Source organism: Schistocerca americana, chromosome 2, assembly GCF_021461395.2.
Source record: "Schistocerca americana isolate TAMUIC-IGC-003095 chromosome 2, iqSchAmer2.1, whole genome shotgun sequence".
NCBI lineage: Eukaryota > Metazoa > Arthropoda > Insecta > Orthoptera > Acrididae > Schistocerca > Schistocerca americana.
The window spans coordinates 399,824,649-399,842,272 of record NC_060120.1 but is presented as its reverse complement, the minus strand read 5'-3'; the positions used below and the strand labels follow the sequence as shown (position 1 = coordinate 399,842,272).

The 17,624-nt window shown below is 43.8% G+C and overlaps 1 protein-coding gene across 1 annotated transcript in view; it reads left to right on the top strand.

Annotated features, from left to right (window-relative positions):
* The window catches only part of LOC124594986 (multiple inositol polyphosphate phosphatase 1), a 299,958-nt gene that overhangs the window by 87,059 nt on the left and 195,275 nt on the right, over nt 1-17,624 (top strand). The gene's annotated exons all lie outside the window — the stretch shown is intronic.

Here is a 17,624-nt window from a genome sequence, read left to right as displayed (position 1 = left end):
TTAAATTGTTACTACTGTGCTCATAACTAGTGAACTACAGTGTGTTTCATGTTGAATGCTATAACCCCAGCAACCATAAAAGTAGAATGATAATAGTGCCCATGAACAGGAGCATGTGATTCTCTTTCTAAACCTTATCTACAACTTGTTGGTCACAAAGAGTTATTTGAGTCCTCTTTCGAGCACAAAATAAAAGAAATTATACACATATCATCTGATCCACGAATAACAATTATTAGGATGCAATTTGCGTTGTAGGTTAACGCGTGTAACTGATTAATTAATAAAGGCTTTTGCAGCGGAGTTCATTTAAAAATTGAAGAAGATTGGAGCTTTGCATTGGTGAGAACTATCATTCATTACTGGCAGCGGTTTCAGATTTGCGTAGTGACAGTATAATATAATCATAAATCAAAAACTGAACTCACTCGAGAACTTCCTGAAAGCTAAAAGTAGAATAGTTTCAGTCTGACTTGTTGCTGTTGTTGTGGTCTTCAGTACAAAGACTGATTTGATGCAACCCTCCACGCTAGTCTCTCCTGCGCTAGGCTCCTCATCTCTGCGTAACTGTTGCAACCTATATCCATTCGAACCTGTTTATTATCGTTAGGCCTTGTTCTCTGTCTACAACTTTAAAACTAACCCCTCTTCCCAGAACTTACCTCCATCACCAAACTAACTATTCTTCGATGCTTCAGGAAGTGTCCTATCAACCAAACTCTTATCAAATTCTCCTCTTGGGTGTACTGTTTATTGTTCACGTTTCACTTCCAATCAAGGCCATACTTCAAATAAATACCTTCAGAAACACTCCCTGAGACTTAAGTTTATATTCGACGTTGCCAGTCAGTACTACGGCCATCATCAATAGGCCGGCCGTTGTGGGCGAGCGGTTCTAGGCGCTTCAGTCCGGAACCGCGCTGCTGCTACGGTCGCAGGTTCGAATCCTGCCTTGGGCATGGATGTGTGTGATGTCCTTAGGTTAGTTAGGTTTAAGTAGTTCTAAGTCTAGGGGACTGATGACCTCAGATGTTAAGTCCCATAGTGCTCAGAGCCATTTGAGCCATCATCAGTACTGTTGCTGCCAAAATACTAAAACTCGTGTACTGCTTTTAAGGTCTCCATTTCTAAACTAATCCCTTCAGCATCACCGGATTTAATTCATTTACATTCCAATACCTTAGTTTCATTTTTGTTGATTTTCACCAAAGAACCTCTTTTCAAAACACTACCAATTACGTTCAGTTGATCTTCCAATTGTTTGCAGACTCCGACAAAAATTAAATAGCACTGGCAAATCTGAAAATTTTAATTTCTTCTCCTTGAACGTTAATTCGCTTTCCATATTTCTTCTCGGTTTCCTTTACTGATTCCTCAGTGTTTAGTTCCTGTTACTGTGACATGAAAGTAAACGTCAATCTGTGACTATCTCACACCGCTGTATTCCACAACTCTCAAAATCCCAGGCGGTGAAAACGAAAGGAGCTTAACCCACTTTGTGTTAATGTCAACAGGCTGGGATTTTAGATTGGTTACCTGTCCAGCGTTCGACCATGTAAGGCACTGGCGACGTTTCTACATGCAGGAGGTCACTGATTTGTTAGATATACTGGGAAAGGTGCGAGGATATCACAACTCTAATAAGAAAAAAAATAGAGAGTAACAAAAAATCATATAATCCAAAATTAGAATTAGGGAAAAACGCAGTTTTAGCCTAGGGCAGCATTCACTGACGTTACACACGGAAAAACGAAACAGAGTACATGTACTCAACCGTAGCTAGGTACACAGAACACGGTCAACGTGGGGAGAGATTACTGGACCAAAGACCAGATCAGAATGACGAAGGGGGAGGGTCTGGTGAATCTTACATGGCTGGCGCCGTTACTTTGTGGTCGTAGAGCGAGATACTTGCTCTCGCCGAACGAACGAAACAGTGTGCGTATGTGAGCGACAGTGCTGTGTTCTATTCAAGGCGATGAACAGCTAAACTGCTACTAACGGCAAGGTGGTAGACGCCAGTAGGAAGTGACGAAGCTGCAGCTGTTGGTTCATCTCGAAGCTCAAACCGAATGGGCAGAATGTGGCGACTGCCATACTTTTTATGGATTTGCCAGCACCGTACTCTGTATCTTTCCGACTTAAAAAAAAAAAAAGAAAAGAAAAGAAAACAGGGAAGGCAGGGACCAAAGCCTGCCCCTGCTGAGGCATGGGAGCTGACCACACCTTTTTGCCAACAGGGGTTTCCAATTCCAGCTCAGTTCCAACTGTCGGAAAGGTTATTCTGGCTGTGTTCCTACGCCTCCACGAGGAAGAGTAACTTGAGTAGTTATTTGCTGTTGCCGACATTTTGAGTAAATTATCAACTTATCACAAAATGACGGTGGCTCAAAACTGTTTTCAGATTTTGGTTCCTCTGTATGTTAGGGAGGGAGGCGCGCTAGGGTAGTCCGTACATTTGTGCAAAGCCATTGTGCCAGGGTGGCGCAATGGTTAACGCATCTGCCGAGCGAGCAGGAAACCCAGTTTTGAATCCTGGCCTTGGTACAAATTTTCATTCGTCGCTTCAGTCTGCATATATACATCAGAGATGTTTCAGACTTGAAAAGGTCTCTGGAACCGTATAGTTTCATTTCTTTATCGTGGAGTTTCCTTTCTCTCGGAAATTTCGTTAATGGTTTAAACCTCGAGTCAGCTTCCAACGAACTCGAAATAAAAATGATAGGGCAATTATCGATACACCGGTGGGCTGATAATTACCAAAGGGACACGAGTCTGTCATCTCACTGATTGCTTATTAATTCGGAATCGGTCCTTTCTTTCTTTACAGCCTTGTGCAGTTACCCACGTACACGCCTCGCCACTTGGCATCCCTGGAAAGGTCACAAACTGTATCTGTTACTGTGTACTTAATAACAGAATTAATGAGTTAAGCTCCACTTTTGTTAACTCGCATAAAGCATGACAGCCCAAAATTTTGTACAGGATAATAAATGAAAGTTCGTGTTCATCAGTGTATTTGTGACGGAATATTTTTGCTTTTTACACATCTTACATACTCGACGAAGCTATCCTGCCATAATCTGCATAGTGACAGTAATGATCATCTGTACAATTTCAGTTGCATCAATATTGAAAATTGTACCACCAGTGCGTATTTATCAGTAAGGCGATACGATATACGATGACACTGTTATCCATGCCTCACTCGTGTTCTCAAAGAAGGGGCACAACTAGCAACAAGACACAACAGCTGCCAATAGCCTCGTGTGCGGCATGTCGCTGCCAGCTTCGTTCCAAACAACTTCCAAATATCTCAGATATTTACTTGAGACTGGAAAGAGATATGGGCCTCCTTCCAGCGTTAAAAACAATTTTGGTGTGTTAGCTACATTTATTATGCAGCGTTGTATGACCTAAAACGAACCAAATGGAAACTGGACAGCGATTACATTTATTACTGCAAACTTTTCAAAATATGGATCGTGTTTTAGTTACTCGTAATTTCTAATTTTATCACAACAGCTATGGATAAGTGCAAAAAGAAAACTAGTTCATTATCAAGCTCTGGCAGCAGGCTGTAAGATACATTTTTTTTTACTGAATAGTTTCCTCAAAATCGAATGAGAAAGAATGCATGTCGGAGAAAATGTGTGAATCCAAAAACAGGAAATTTTAATTTTTTTGTGAAATTTCAGAGTTTTATTGAGGAACTAACTACAGAGACGAATGTAGCACTGCTTCATATACTTGAAACAATTCTTTTGAGGCACGGCAGGTGACTTGAAATTTCCCTTCCTGTGTATTGCACAATACAGCTGCATGGAGCAAACCCAGCACCCCGTGTTGCTCCGGGCGATACGACAGAGATCGTATCGATGTTGTATCGCTACCGTCCCAGTGTGAACCCTTCAGCTACGTTTATATGCGCTCCACCAGTGCGGGTAGCTTCTGCATCCGTATCGTGTACCGCATCCCGTGTAGTATCGCAGATCTTGCCGTCTCAGTGAAAATCGCATCATGCCGTACTGGATCGGCAGCCAAGGGGCTATCATTTTGAGTGTTTCACAGCAGCGTTGATGAACAAGTGTTCATACATTAAAGAGCCAGATAAAGTGGCACACCTGCTTAATATCGTGCAGCGTCCCCGAGAGCACGCAGAAGTGCTGCAACACGATGTGGCGTGGACTCGACTAATGTCTGAAGTAGTACTGGAGGAAACAGACAACATGAATCCTGCAGGGTTGTCCCTAAATCTGCAAGAGTACGAGGGGGTGGAGATCTCTTCTGAATAGCTCGTTGCAAGGCATCCCAGATATGATCAATAACGTTCAATTCTGGGCCGTTTGGTGGCCAGCGGAAGTGTTTAAACTCAGAAGAGTGTTCCTGGAGCCACTCTGTAGCAATTCTGGACGTGTGGGGTGTCGCATTATCCTGCTGGGATGGTCCAAGTCCGTCGGAATGCACAATTCACATGAATGGATGCAGGTGATCAGACAGGATGCTTACATACGTGTCGCCTATTAGAGTCGTATCTAGATGTATCAGGGGTCCCATATAAACCCAACTGCACACGCCCCACACCATTACAGAGCCTCCACCAGCTTGAATAGTGCCCTGCTGACGCGCAGGGTCCATGGATTCATCGATTCATTCTGAAACAAGACTCGTACGACCAGGCAACATGTTTCCAGTCATCAACAGTCCTACGTCGGTGTTGAAGGGTACACGAGTGGGCCTTCGGCTCCAAAAGCCCATAGCGACGATGTTTCGTTGAATGGTTCGCACGCTGAGACTTATTGATGGCCCAGCATTGAAATCTGCAGCAATTTGCGGAAGGATTGCATTTCTGTCTCGTTGAACGATTCTCTTCAGTTTTCGTTGGTCCCATTCTTGTAGGATATTTTTCTGGCCGCAGCGAGGAGATGTGATGTTTTACTGGATTCCTGATATCCACGGTACACATGTGAAATGGTCATATGGGAAAATATCCACTTCATCGCTACCTCGGAGATGCCGTGTCCCAACGCCTGTGGGCTGACTATAACACCACATTCAAACTCACTTGATTCTTGATAACCTTCCATGTAGCAGCAGTAACCGATCTAACAAGTGCGTCCGATACTTGTTGTCTTGTATAGAGTTTCTTGCTTCGAATGATTGTTTTTGTCATATCCATGAATAATGAGCACCCCTCTTTAAGCACACAATGTAGTAACTTCCCACAAAAACCAAAGTTCGAAATATGATGGTTGAAAAAAAAAAGCGCCATTATTGTTGTTCTTGTTTGACTGAAAATGTTGTCGCCTGTTCATGCTGATATTCTCCTTGCCCGAAGTCATCAACTTCGACAAAGACAGCGCAGGAGACAAGAAAAAGTGATGGGTGTGTACCTTTCACTTATTTCTTTTCTACATAATTGCTTCTAACGTTGAGGCACTTAGACGGGATACCCGTGATTAATATACTGGTAAATGAAATCACTCTTTCAGATGATGCCCTGTCACAAATATCACAGACTACGTACATGTTCTAAGATCTAAGGCTCGCAACGAGGGAACCATGCACCGCATAGGCTGCAAAATTTAGACAAAAGGCACAACCAAAAATTTTTCGGGACGTCGCGGCAGTCTCCGATATAGCATTATGGCGAATATGCTAGCCCCGTGAGTTGTGTAGCTACTTGCAGAAACGTCATTGTAAAGGCCGGTCGAAAACATAACTTTAAAATAATATGAACTCTTAAATAATAACTTTTGTACTTGCACTAATACTGCAAATTGTGTTGCTGCGACAGCAAAATTTGAAAGTAAAAAATCAGATTAAAGCTCAGCTAACAAAAAAGAACAGAATGCAAAAATTGTGAAACTTAGCCTTGCGCTTGTGCTCAGACTCTGAATTTAGTTTTCAATGACCGTCGGTTTCCATGGTCATTTGGATAAAGTTAAATCGCCAAGTCATGGGGTGCAATAAATAACTATTAAATTACACCGATGAACAACCGGAATGTTGTAAAAGGAAGAAATTTTGTAATGGTATTTCTACCAATTGCACAAAGGAACTTGATTTCTTATACCTGCGTCATGAAGTTTGCCGCTGGTGATCACATAAGTTGGTATCTATTTCTTTCACGACGTCATCGTCATCGTCGTGGAAGCACGAAGAACGGGTATCGTCATTGTGTACCGTTAGCTCTATCAAAACATGGTCTTTCGCCAGTTATTAATCATATTTCACGCACGAACTCACGATTCGCCCTTCATCTCAACATTCTCGCCCATTCACAAACTATGCCTTTCCTCGTCACCATAATCTTTCATTTCCAAAAAGACTGAGATTTGGCATTGAATATTACTGGTGGCTTTCATGAGCGACGCTATATTTTTGTAAGATTGTAGAAAAGCAAAGAAAGCATTTCCTGAAGCAGTGACACTGTGGTAACCAAACGTGTTGAAGGTATGGGCGCACAGTACGCCAACCTCTGTGACTGGCCTGAATAAATCCTTACTCGATGGATGTGTAGAAAAGTATACCAGCTGAGACTGAGTTTGAAGAGGAATAGTGGACACGTAGGTTCCGGCAATGACCTCTCTTGCACGTCTTGAAAGATCTGTCAAGCTTATCTGGTGAAGAGACAACAATGCAAATGTAGCTCATCGTCGAGATGAAAGTGCGTAGTGTCAGCTCGTGAGTGAGAATCAACAGAAGAGAACAGTCATATCGTAAAATGACAGCTCGGACAGAGCACAGTGCTACGAAAAAGGAAGAAGGAAGATCAGGATTTAACGTTCCCTTCACAGATAGGTCATTAGAGACGGATGTGCTATGACAGTCACGATGTTTAGTTGGGCTCACAGATTAGGTGAACATAAATCAATTTTCACTTTTGATTGGTCATACAGCCATTCCAGTGTCGATTTTGAAAATCTGATTCTGGCTACCGCATTTCAGTTTCCACAATCGGTTTTCGGTCCCATATAAATACTCTACCACATTTGAGTCGTGACTGGGTTGTTAGGTTGCTACTTACTTTTTTTAAGATTTTGGTTAATGTGGATGAAGTGATTTTGTGTGGAGAGAAAGAGAAGTGGAAGCAGGGGACTGAAATCAAGTTATTAATTCTCTTAATTTAAATGATGTGAAATACATTTTTGCTTCATGCAATGGAAAGAGATAAATTAATTCTCTCATATTTATTACCTGGAAACAACCCTACATCCTGTATAGAAGGCTAACGTACTATATTGACTCGCCAATTCTATTCACATTATTAAGAAAGTCTCTTTATTCATTAGGAAGTTGTCTCACCATTCCAAGTGCTCAAAACACTGTTTGTAATAATATTCGGTCAGTTATCGCTTCACAATTTATCCAGAACGCTCTGACAAAATCGAAACAGCTGATTTCACGTCCCATTCGAGTAAAACATTTGATGCTCAGGAAACCCACATATTGTGATTATATAAGCCCATTTATTACTGGGCTAGCAAAAATCAGCTCTGCCTTTAAAAGCAAACAAGACACCAAGAATGGATTTACCAAATTCAGTTTTCGTCTCCCGCAATTTGCGTTGCCCGAGAAAGTGGTAAATGATGCGTGTAGCAGTGAACAGTTCTCAGCGACGAAGTACCTAGCATTGATTCACAAATTGTGAACACAGTACAGGACGATGCCATTTTGTACGTGTGGTCACAGTTTCGTACACATTCTTAGCTCAGCTTTGGAACGCTGTAGTTGTTGTGTGTACCTGTCTGTATCTTGAATGATTGCATAAATGTGATTTGATGGACTTCCATTTTCCGGAGAGCAGGAACATTTCAGGTGTGAAATATTTTCGAAGTGATTACCATCAAGTAGCTTGCGTTGTCGAGCGACTTAGCTGACAAACGACAAGAGTAATGGTTGTGGTGCTATTACACTCGCAACACAATTAAAGGATCACTTTTTCGAAATCCCGTAATTGTCTCCCCCTGCGTCGCATAAGTTTGAAATTTGACTCAAAGGTTTTTACAATCTTCCTCTGCAATTGGGAATAAGCGTGGCACCCTGCGACGTCATCCTCGGGCTCAGCACCGCTTTAAACAGCAAAAGTGTCGACACATGCGAGAAAGAGGAGAGAGCTCAGAAGTTCATGTGAGGCATCCGGTGGGTTAATGATGTCACATTGACACCAAATTTCACCATAATTCTGCCCCGATGCAACCGTGAACGTGTCGCACAATAGAATGGTCGTCCCACCCCTTCTTACCCACATTTCACCCATTCGTTTGACACTTCTGCGAAATAGGTCAGCACCGCGACGCCTAGCGTTGAAATCACACGGATTTCTTATGCGTGGAAGAGGAATACATTTCAGACACACCGCCACTCAGAGTAGACACAAAAAGACCTCAGGGTGTGGCGTAAAGGGCGTCAGTGAAACCACCCCTTTCTTTGGGGCGTTGACTGCTGCACATTTCGCGATCGGAAGCGACATTTCGTAGTATGATGAGCAACAGGACGACGTCCTTGACAAGCGTTAACACCTCTAGGACTATTTAACCCTTCCCTAAGCACATCGTGGCCCAGCAACGCGACTGAACGTGATCGCAACCCTTTGGGAGTGCAGTGCTACCGCATTTTTGCTTTGGTGTACAGGTTGGAACCACTAAGGAATGTTTAAACCATTCGACGAAATGTGAACACGATTCGAAGTAGCAAAAGGTGCTTATGCGTTTTCTGCACTCCTGTTTCACGCTCTCCAGTAACATGACCGCGGGAGGGGGGCGGGGGTGGCTACATCGGCACAAGCGTGAATAAAATGGCAGAGGGTTCCCCTAAGACCAACAATTTGGCAATATCGTCGGTGCCTCCCTCTCGTCTTTGTTGAGCACCTTAAAAATGTACCTGTACAGAGACAAACGTGGCGAAAGTACACTACTGGCCATTAAAATTGCTACACCAAGAAGGCGACTTGCTACAGGAGCGAAATTTAACCGACAGGAAGAAGATGCTGTGATATGGAAATGATTAGCTTTTCAGAGCATTCCCACAAGGTTGGAGCCGGTTGCGACACCTACAACGTGCTGACATGAGGAAAGTTTCCAACCAATTTCTCATTCACATACAGCAGTTGACCGGCGTTGCCTGGTGAAACGTTGATGTGATGCCTCATGTAAGGAGGAGAAATGCGTACCATCACGTTTCCGACTTTGATAAAGGTCGGATTGTAGCCTATCGTGATTGCGGTTTATCGTATCGCAACATTGTTGCTCGCGTTGGTCGAGATCCAATGACTGTTAGCACAATATGGAATCGGTGGGTTCAGGAGGGTAATACGGAACGCCGTCCTGGATTCCAACGGACTCGTATCACTAGCAGTCGAGATGACAGGCATCTTATCCGCATGGCTGTAACGGATCGTGCAGCCACGTCTCGATACCTGAGTCAACAGATGGCGACGTTTGCAAGACGACAACCATCTGCACGAACAGTTCGACGACGTTTGCAGCAGCACGGACTATCAATTCGGAGACCACGGCTGCGGTTACCCTTGATGCCGCATCACAGACAGGAGCGCCTACGATGGTGTACTCAACGACGAACCTGGGTGCACGAATGGCAAAACGTCATTTTTTCGGATGAATCCAGGTTCTGTTTACAGCATCATGATGGTCGCATCCGTGTTTGACGACATCGCGGTGAACGCACATTGGAAGCGTGTATTCGTCATCGCCATAATGATGTATCACCCGCCGTGATGGTATGGGGTGCCATTGGTTACAGGTCTCGGTCACCTCTTGTTCGCATTGACGGCACTTTGAACAGTGGACGTTACATTCGAACGTTGCGATACCCTACATTTCAGCAGGATAATGCACGACCGCATGTTGCAGGTCCTGTACGGGCCTTTCTGGATACAGAAAATGTTCGACTGTTGCCCTGGCCAGCACATTCTCCAGATCTCTAACCAATTGTAAACGTCTGGTCAATGGTGGCCGAGCAACTGGTTCGTCACAATACGCCAGTCGCTACTCTTGATGAACTGTGGTATCGTGTTGAAGCTGCATGGGCAGCTGTACCTGTACACGCCATCCAAGCTCTGTTTGAATCAATGCCCAGGCGTATCAAGGCCGTTATTATGGCCAGATGTGGTTGTTCTGGGTACTGATTTTTCAGGATCTATGCACCCAAATTTCGTGTAAATGTAATCACATGTCAGTTCTAGTATAATATATTTGTCCAATGAATACCCGTTTATCATCTGCATTTCTTCTTGGTGTAGCAATTTTAATGGCCAGTAGTGTACTAGGTGCCAGCAGCCAGGGTACGCTGCTGCTCTTGCACTTGCTGCTAGGCGTAAGGAATTGGAGGGCTGTCGAGGAGGTTGCCTGTCTGCAAGCGTCGAGCACTTTCTCGCAGGTTATCTCTGTACAGATACATTTATAAAATGCCAAACAAAGGTGTTTGTTGCTTTGGATTGCTTTCAGATGACAGCGAATGGATTTGAACGGTCCCTAGTGACTCCATCCTGAGCACCAAGGCAAACATTGTGGTCGCACTGTACTCTAAAGAGATCGATCAAGGTCAGTGATGTTGCTGGACCACGATGTCCTTAGAGAAGGGTTGAATCGTGCGACAGGTGTCAGCAGTGTCAAAGGTTGTCAAGAACGTCGCCCTATTGCTCGTCACACCAAGAACTGTCGTTTTCGACCACAAAATGTGTGCTCAGTAATACGATTGTTGTGTTACTGCATATGGGTCGAGAGACGTTTACTTGTGTCGCTACTGATACTTTGCTAGGAAAATTCGGTATCAGTTATCAAGAGTGTTAGAGGTTTTCCGTGAATTTTTTTGGAAAAGTTTCGGAAGCTTGTAATGAGTGGATTTAGAGTTTTAAATGCAAGATTAGATAGTGTTGTAACGATACTAGGGCACAAGCAGTGGAACTGTTCGATGAATATTATTTGAAAGTAGCTCCTCGTAATTTTGTTTTGTACTTGACCTGTGGTCAAGCGATCTTTGAGTGATGGGCTTAGTATAGTGTTGTTGATAAGCTGTGTTAGTTTGAAGATTGGAATTTGTGTGTCGTAGGTACGACCGTATATGAAAGTTTTAATGCCAGCAATTGTGTCTGACGAGGTCCGGTTTTGTAGTCTGTGATAGTTAGTTACACACACCAGAGGATTTGCATATAGCGTATAGTTTGGAGATTACGGGATAAGCACCTTCTAAGGCAATTGAGTGTTAGCTATTTGTATATATTTGTAGAGGATAGTATTACTACGACGCAGTAACCTGAGTATACTGCGAAGTATTTAACAACAGAGAGTCGTTCTCGAGTTTTTCTTGATCGTAGGATCAAGTACAGGAACAAACGGACCGAAAGTGAATTATGATTACCAGTCTCTTTAGCCAGTACACATTGTTAGTGATGCAATTACAGAGATTCCATTGTCTAGCTGAACCATTTGAAGATGGAAAATCCAATTGCTACTGTCAGTCTTGTAGCACGTGACGAGCGGCATTCAATTAGATTTGTGCTGGGTACGCGAAGCCCAACATGTGAAGTGGTTGAGATTTTAAAACGTGATTTTAAGTTGAGCTTGAAAGTGGTGACGGCTCGTAGCCTTTTTTATGTCGTTCAGCGTGTGGATTAGATTAGTGGTCACTCGCTCACATCAACGTTAGCCTATGTAGAGATCTGACTGATTTAAAGAGCTAAAATAAACTGTGTTTCGTTAAAATTAAAACCAATTCCCCGTATTTATCATTTTATTGACTATTATAAATAAAGTTAAAGATAATAATCAAGTTTTGAACATTGAAAAGGGAAGTTAAAAAAAATGTTGAAAGTTTTGTGATCTGACTTATGACAAGGAGAACAAGCACGTTCAAGTCAGCGATGTAATATAAATAAACGAATGACCAGTCTTTAAATAGAAAGCAGAGAAGTATTTTATCAAAGTTTAACGACGCAAAGATTACCATTTACGTAATTTCTTGAGAGGTAACATTGGAATTACAGTTAAAAATATTCTAATTGACAACTCTATAATTGACAGTTCTATGTCAGTACGCAAAGATTTACATACGAAAGAATTCTGATTTATTACAAAAAACTATATTTAAACTTTATCAGCAGGGCATCGCTAATCAGAGGACGTAAATAACTGTTGTTATTTCCATAGTAACAAATACTTCTTTGGCCTGAGACGTCAACTGCTTTATAAAATTAATTAAATGCAGAACCTTTTATACATTTTGGAATGCATAAGTGCTGTAATTAAGAACTGGGATTAATTAACTGAAATAATTTTATGCCAAGTGCAACGTTGTTATTATCTGAGTAACGAGTTAAGAGTTTTTTTATAATTAAATGTTTCCCTGAGACATTTAAGTTTCTTTTTATTATCTACGATCATTATCGTAGAGTTAAGAGTTGTCAACATAACGTGGTAGCGTACGACTGGCAAGTATAATTTCCATTAGTAGTAAGTTGTGCGGTACACTCGTTTGTGGTGAGCTAATGATCTCTATAATTGTTTATGAGTTTAACTCAAAAAGATCCGTGTGATCGTTATAATATTATAGTGTTTGAAATCTTATTTATCATCTCGATCAGGTACACGAGTGCTGATTGTTTTCAGAATTGCTCATGCAGTGTTTCAGAGAGCCTGTTATCTTCTGAGAGCTTAGACTAAGATCTGTTGCGCGTGTCCACTAATTATTAGCAATTTATTGGCTCAAATGGTTCAAATGGCTCTGAGCACTATGGGACTTAACATCTGTGGTCATCAGTCCCCTAGAACTTAGAACTACTTAAACCTAACTAACCTAAGGACATCACACACGTCCATGCCCGAGGCAGGATTCGAACCTGCGAGCGTAGCAGTCCCGCGGTTCCGGACTGCGCGCCTAGAACCGCTAGACCACCGCGGCCGGCAGCAATTTATTGCATCTATATTTATTTTTTTCTCGATTTCCTCTTGTACTGGGTTGGGGTGACGCCTGAGCGTTTTATCACGGCTGTATACGTGAACACTCGTAGGCGGAATTTCCGACACAGTGCAAGAGGAATGTTGTTGACATCTCTGAGACAAATTTCAAACTTATAATCCGCACTGGGAGACAATTACGGGGATTTCGGTAAAAGTGGTTCTTTGTGTTGCGCAGTGTTGAAGTAACGTTTGATCGCGACTCTTACATACTGCGTGAAATCTGAACAGCAACAGCTCCACCACGGAGGTTATACAGCCCGAGGTACTGCTCCTTCCTATGACCACTGCAAACCCGATACTCTATCAGAACAGCGTTCGGTGAAGCGTGACGAGGAACGTGGAAGACTTCTTAGTGGTCCAACTAGCATTCCTGCTCCAGTGGATGCACAATGAGAGAATACTGTATGATGTTCTAATAATCTAAACTTTCAGTGCCATATACTCAAACGAAATCAATTTAACACGTGTGGGATATTGGAGGTCAACATGTTGTTGACGGTCCTCCAGGATCAATTGCATGGCTTTGTGGACACAGATACAGTCCTTGAGAAGGGAAAATTTCCCAGAAAAATGGCCATCCCTCCTTGTCTCAAAAGAATGAATTACCGTTCAAATATGCGGAACCTACAAGGTAATGAATACATCGTGACAACTGAAACTACTAAGGAGACTACCCACACTACGCTTGTCCGTCCTCTTTTAGAATACTGCTGTGTGGTGTGGTATCCTTACCAGATAAGACTGACGGAGTACATGGAAAAAGTTCAAAGAAGGGCAGCACGTTTTGTATTATCGCGAAATATGGGAGAGAGTGTCACAGAAATGATACAGGATTTGGGCTGGACATCATTAAAAGAAAGGCGTTTTTCGTTGCGACGGAATCTTCTCACGAAATTCCAATCACTAACTCTCTCCTCCGAATGCGAAAATATTTTGTTGACACGACCTACATAGGGAGAAACGATCAACACTATAAAGTAAGGGAAATCAAAGCTCGCACGGAAAGATGTAGGCGTTCGTTCCTTCCGCGCGCTATACGAGATTGGAATAATAGAGAATTGTGAAGGTGGTTCGATGAACCCTCTGCCAGGCACTTAAAATGCGATTTGCAGAGTATCCATGTAGATGTAGATGAAAGGACTTTAACTCAGAATGCCTGATTGTCATAAGTAGACACCTCAATCATGAAGTCCCTTTCACAAGTGACTTCCTTGTCTCAATCGCTACTCATGGCAAGAGTCCGCTGCAGCACTCCTGTCGTATTAGTCTTGTGCTGAAACTCGTCTGTCACCAGTGGTCGTTTTAGTCGTCGGCGACAAAATTATGTATGTTGTGAGTCTCGTGTGCTGCGCATTTAGACACCTGAACGGTAAATGAGAGAGTTTGTCTCAGTACAGTAACAGAATAAAAGAACTGGCAATTATAATAGAATTTACCGATAATCAAAGCAAAAATTATGGTAGATCTTCTTAAAAAAAAGGTCGTAAGGTGAATTCTTCACACTGCTGAGAAGTAAAAGAATAGAAAAGTGTCGTCCAAACATTTCAAAACATGAACAATTATATGCCCGACAAATATCTGCTTACAAATACATCAAATAATATTTAGAAGGCACCACATAGTTCCTTTTGATTTTATTCTTTTGGTCTTGCGTTCTTTCTGAGCGCCAGATAACCTCTAAAACAATTTGTTCTCCTTCACCCTAAAGTTGCCTATCTACAGTGGTGCATAAATCTTCATTAAAATACGTTTTTCACCCTCTACGTCCTCTTTTTATTCACAGTGAAAGCTTTTTCTTTGTTCAGATATTATAAAACATAAATAGCTTTGATTGCCATGGTGCCACGTTTCGGCGTATGCTCAGTCTTTAGCTTACTCAGGATTTTAATATTTCACAGTCAGCGCAGTCAATTGATGATTGGTGGCTGATGAACACGCTGTCTGGTATGCGTACCCACCACGATCAGTCATTTTGACCAGAGTCGCTCGTGTAAAAAAAGGCTTTAGGCTCCTTGAGCAAGCCACCAGGTTATTTTCCATGTGCCACGTGGGAGATCCTGATCGTAGTGTTTGGACATCATACACTCCTGGAAATGGAAAAAAGAACACATTGACACCGGTGTGTCAGACCCACCATACTTGCTCCGGACACTGCGAGAGGGCTGTACAAGCAATGATCACACGCACGGCACAGCGGACACACCAGGAACCGCGGTGTTGGCCGTCGAATGGCGCTAGCTGCGCAGCATTTGTGCACCGCCGCCGTCAGTGTCAGCCAGTTTGCCGTGGCATACGGAGCTCCATCGCAGTCTTTAACACTGGTAGCATGCCGCGACAGCGTGGACGTGAACCGTATGTGCAGTTGACGGACTTTGAGCGAGGGCGTATAGTGGGCATGCGGGAGGCCGGGTGGACGTACCGCCGAATTGCTCAACACGTGGGGCGTGAGGTCTCCACAGTACATCGATGTTGTCGCCAGTGGTCGGCGGAAGGTGCACGTGCCAGTCGACCTGGGACCGGACCGCAGCGACGCACGGATGCACGCCAAGACCGTAGGATCCTACGCAGTGCCGTAGGGGACCGCACCGCCACTTCCCAGCAAATTAGGGACACTGTTGCTCCTGGGGTATCGGCGAGGACCATTCGCAACCGTCTCCATGAAGCTGGGCTACGGTCCCGCACACCGTTAGGCCGTCTTCCGCTCACGCCCCAACATCGTGCAGCCCGCCTCCAGTGGTGTCGCGACAGGCGTGAATGGAGGGACGAATGGAGACGTGTCGTCTTCAGCGATGAGAGTCGCTTCTGCCTTGGTGCCAATGATGGTCGTATGCGTGTTTGGCGCCGTGCAGGTGAGCGCCACAATCAGGACTGCATACGACCGAGGCACACAGGGCCAACACCCGGCATCATCGTGTGTGGAGCGATCTCCTACACTGGCCGTACACCACTGGCGATCGTCGAGGGGACACTGAATAGTGCACGGTACATCCAAACCGTCATCGAACCCATCGTTCTACCATTCCTAGACCGGCAAGGGAACTTGCTGTTCCAACAGGACAATGCACGTCCGCATGTATCCCGTGCCACCCAACGTGCTCTAGAAGGTGTAAGTCAACTACCCTGGCCAGCAAGATCTCCGGATCTGTCCCCCATTGAGCATGTTTGGGACTGGATGAAGCGTCGTCTCACGCGGTCTGCACGTCCAGCACGAACGCTGGTCAAACTGAGGCGCCAGGTGGAAATGGCATGGCAAGCCGTTCCACAAGACTACATCCAGCGTCTCTACGATCGTCTCCATGGGAGAATAGCAGCTTGCATTGCTGCGAAAGGTGGATATACACTGTACTAGTGCCGACATTGTTCATGCTCTGTTGCCTATGTCTATGTGCCTGTGGTTCTGTCAGTGTTATCATGTGATGTATCTGACCCCAGGAATGTGTCAATAAAGTTTCCCCTTCCTGGGACAATGAATTCACGGTGTTCTTATTTCAATTTCCAGGAGTGTAGATGGAAACATTGGTTACACTGAAGGTTTCAGTAACGCCTGGGGGAGTTCTCCGATGGTCCAATGATCGTTCGCGATAAACAGGAAATTTATATTTGAGTCCTGTTGCTGTAGGTCTCTAGTCTGATACTGTATCTTAATGAAGGGCCGTTTATGCCAATAAGAAACTCTAATCTGCAAAACTTAAGGACGAGCTGTATGAAATAACACACCTTATGAACTTCTCGGTGGAAATGAATCAAAATGCAAGAGCGTGCTGCCAATGATCTCCCAGTCGTACACAAAAAGTTCTATGTTACATGGCGTGAGGTCAGCGTGACTATAGCGCCAAACAGGGCTCCCATATCCCACTCCCCCCTTCCCAACACGAAGCAGTTGAAAGAGTAGGAACAGTGTGTGTGGGCGCGCGTGTGTGTGGGGGTCTCTCTCTCTCTCTCTCTCTCTCTCTCTCTCTCTCTCTCTCTCTCTCTGTGTGTGTGTGTGTGTGTGTGTGTGTGTGTGTGTGTGTGTGTGTGTACGTGTGTTTAGTCTGCTAGCAGTTACAGTTCACTGTGGCAGTGTTTTTCCTTAAAACGTGGCCTAGAGACGTTTGGATGACTTTCACATAAGGAAGAATCATCGGTAAAACTGGAAGAAGGACGAGTGTAGCCCAGGAGTTTGATATTACTCACAGCACTATTTTAAGTGCATGAGGAGCGTTCTGAACCACAGGCACTGCTGCCCGATGGAGAGTAGGTGGTCGGCCATGATCAGGTACGAGGGTCACACCAAAAGAAATGCACACTATTTTTTTTAAAAAATCCATCTTTTATTTTACATGTTTGAAAGTTTTATAGTGTGTAGATACATCCTTTAGGAACAATATTTTCATTTCTCCACATAATTTCCATCCCTCTCAACTGCCTTACGCCATCTTGGAACCAGAGCCTGTATACCCGCACGATAAAATTCTGGACCGACCTGTTGGAGCCACTGTTTGACAGCGTGCACAAGGGAGTCATCATCTTCAAACCTTGCTCCACGAAGAGAGTCTTTCAGTTTCCCAAAGTTTCATCACCTGTCACAATTCTTCCAAGAAATTCATCTCCACCATTCTCGTACTGTTCCAAAAGTTCGCTGCATACCGTTTTTTTTGTTTC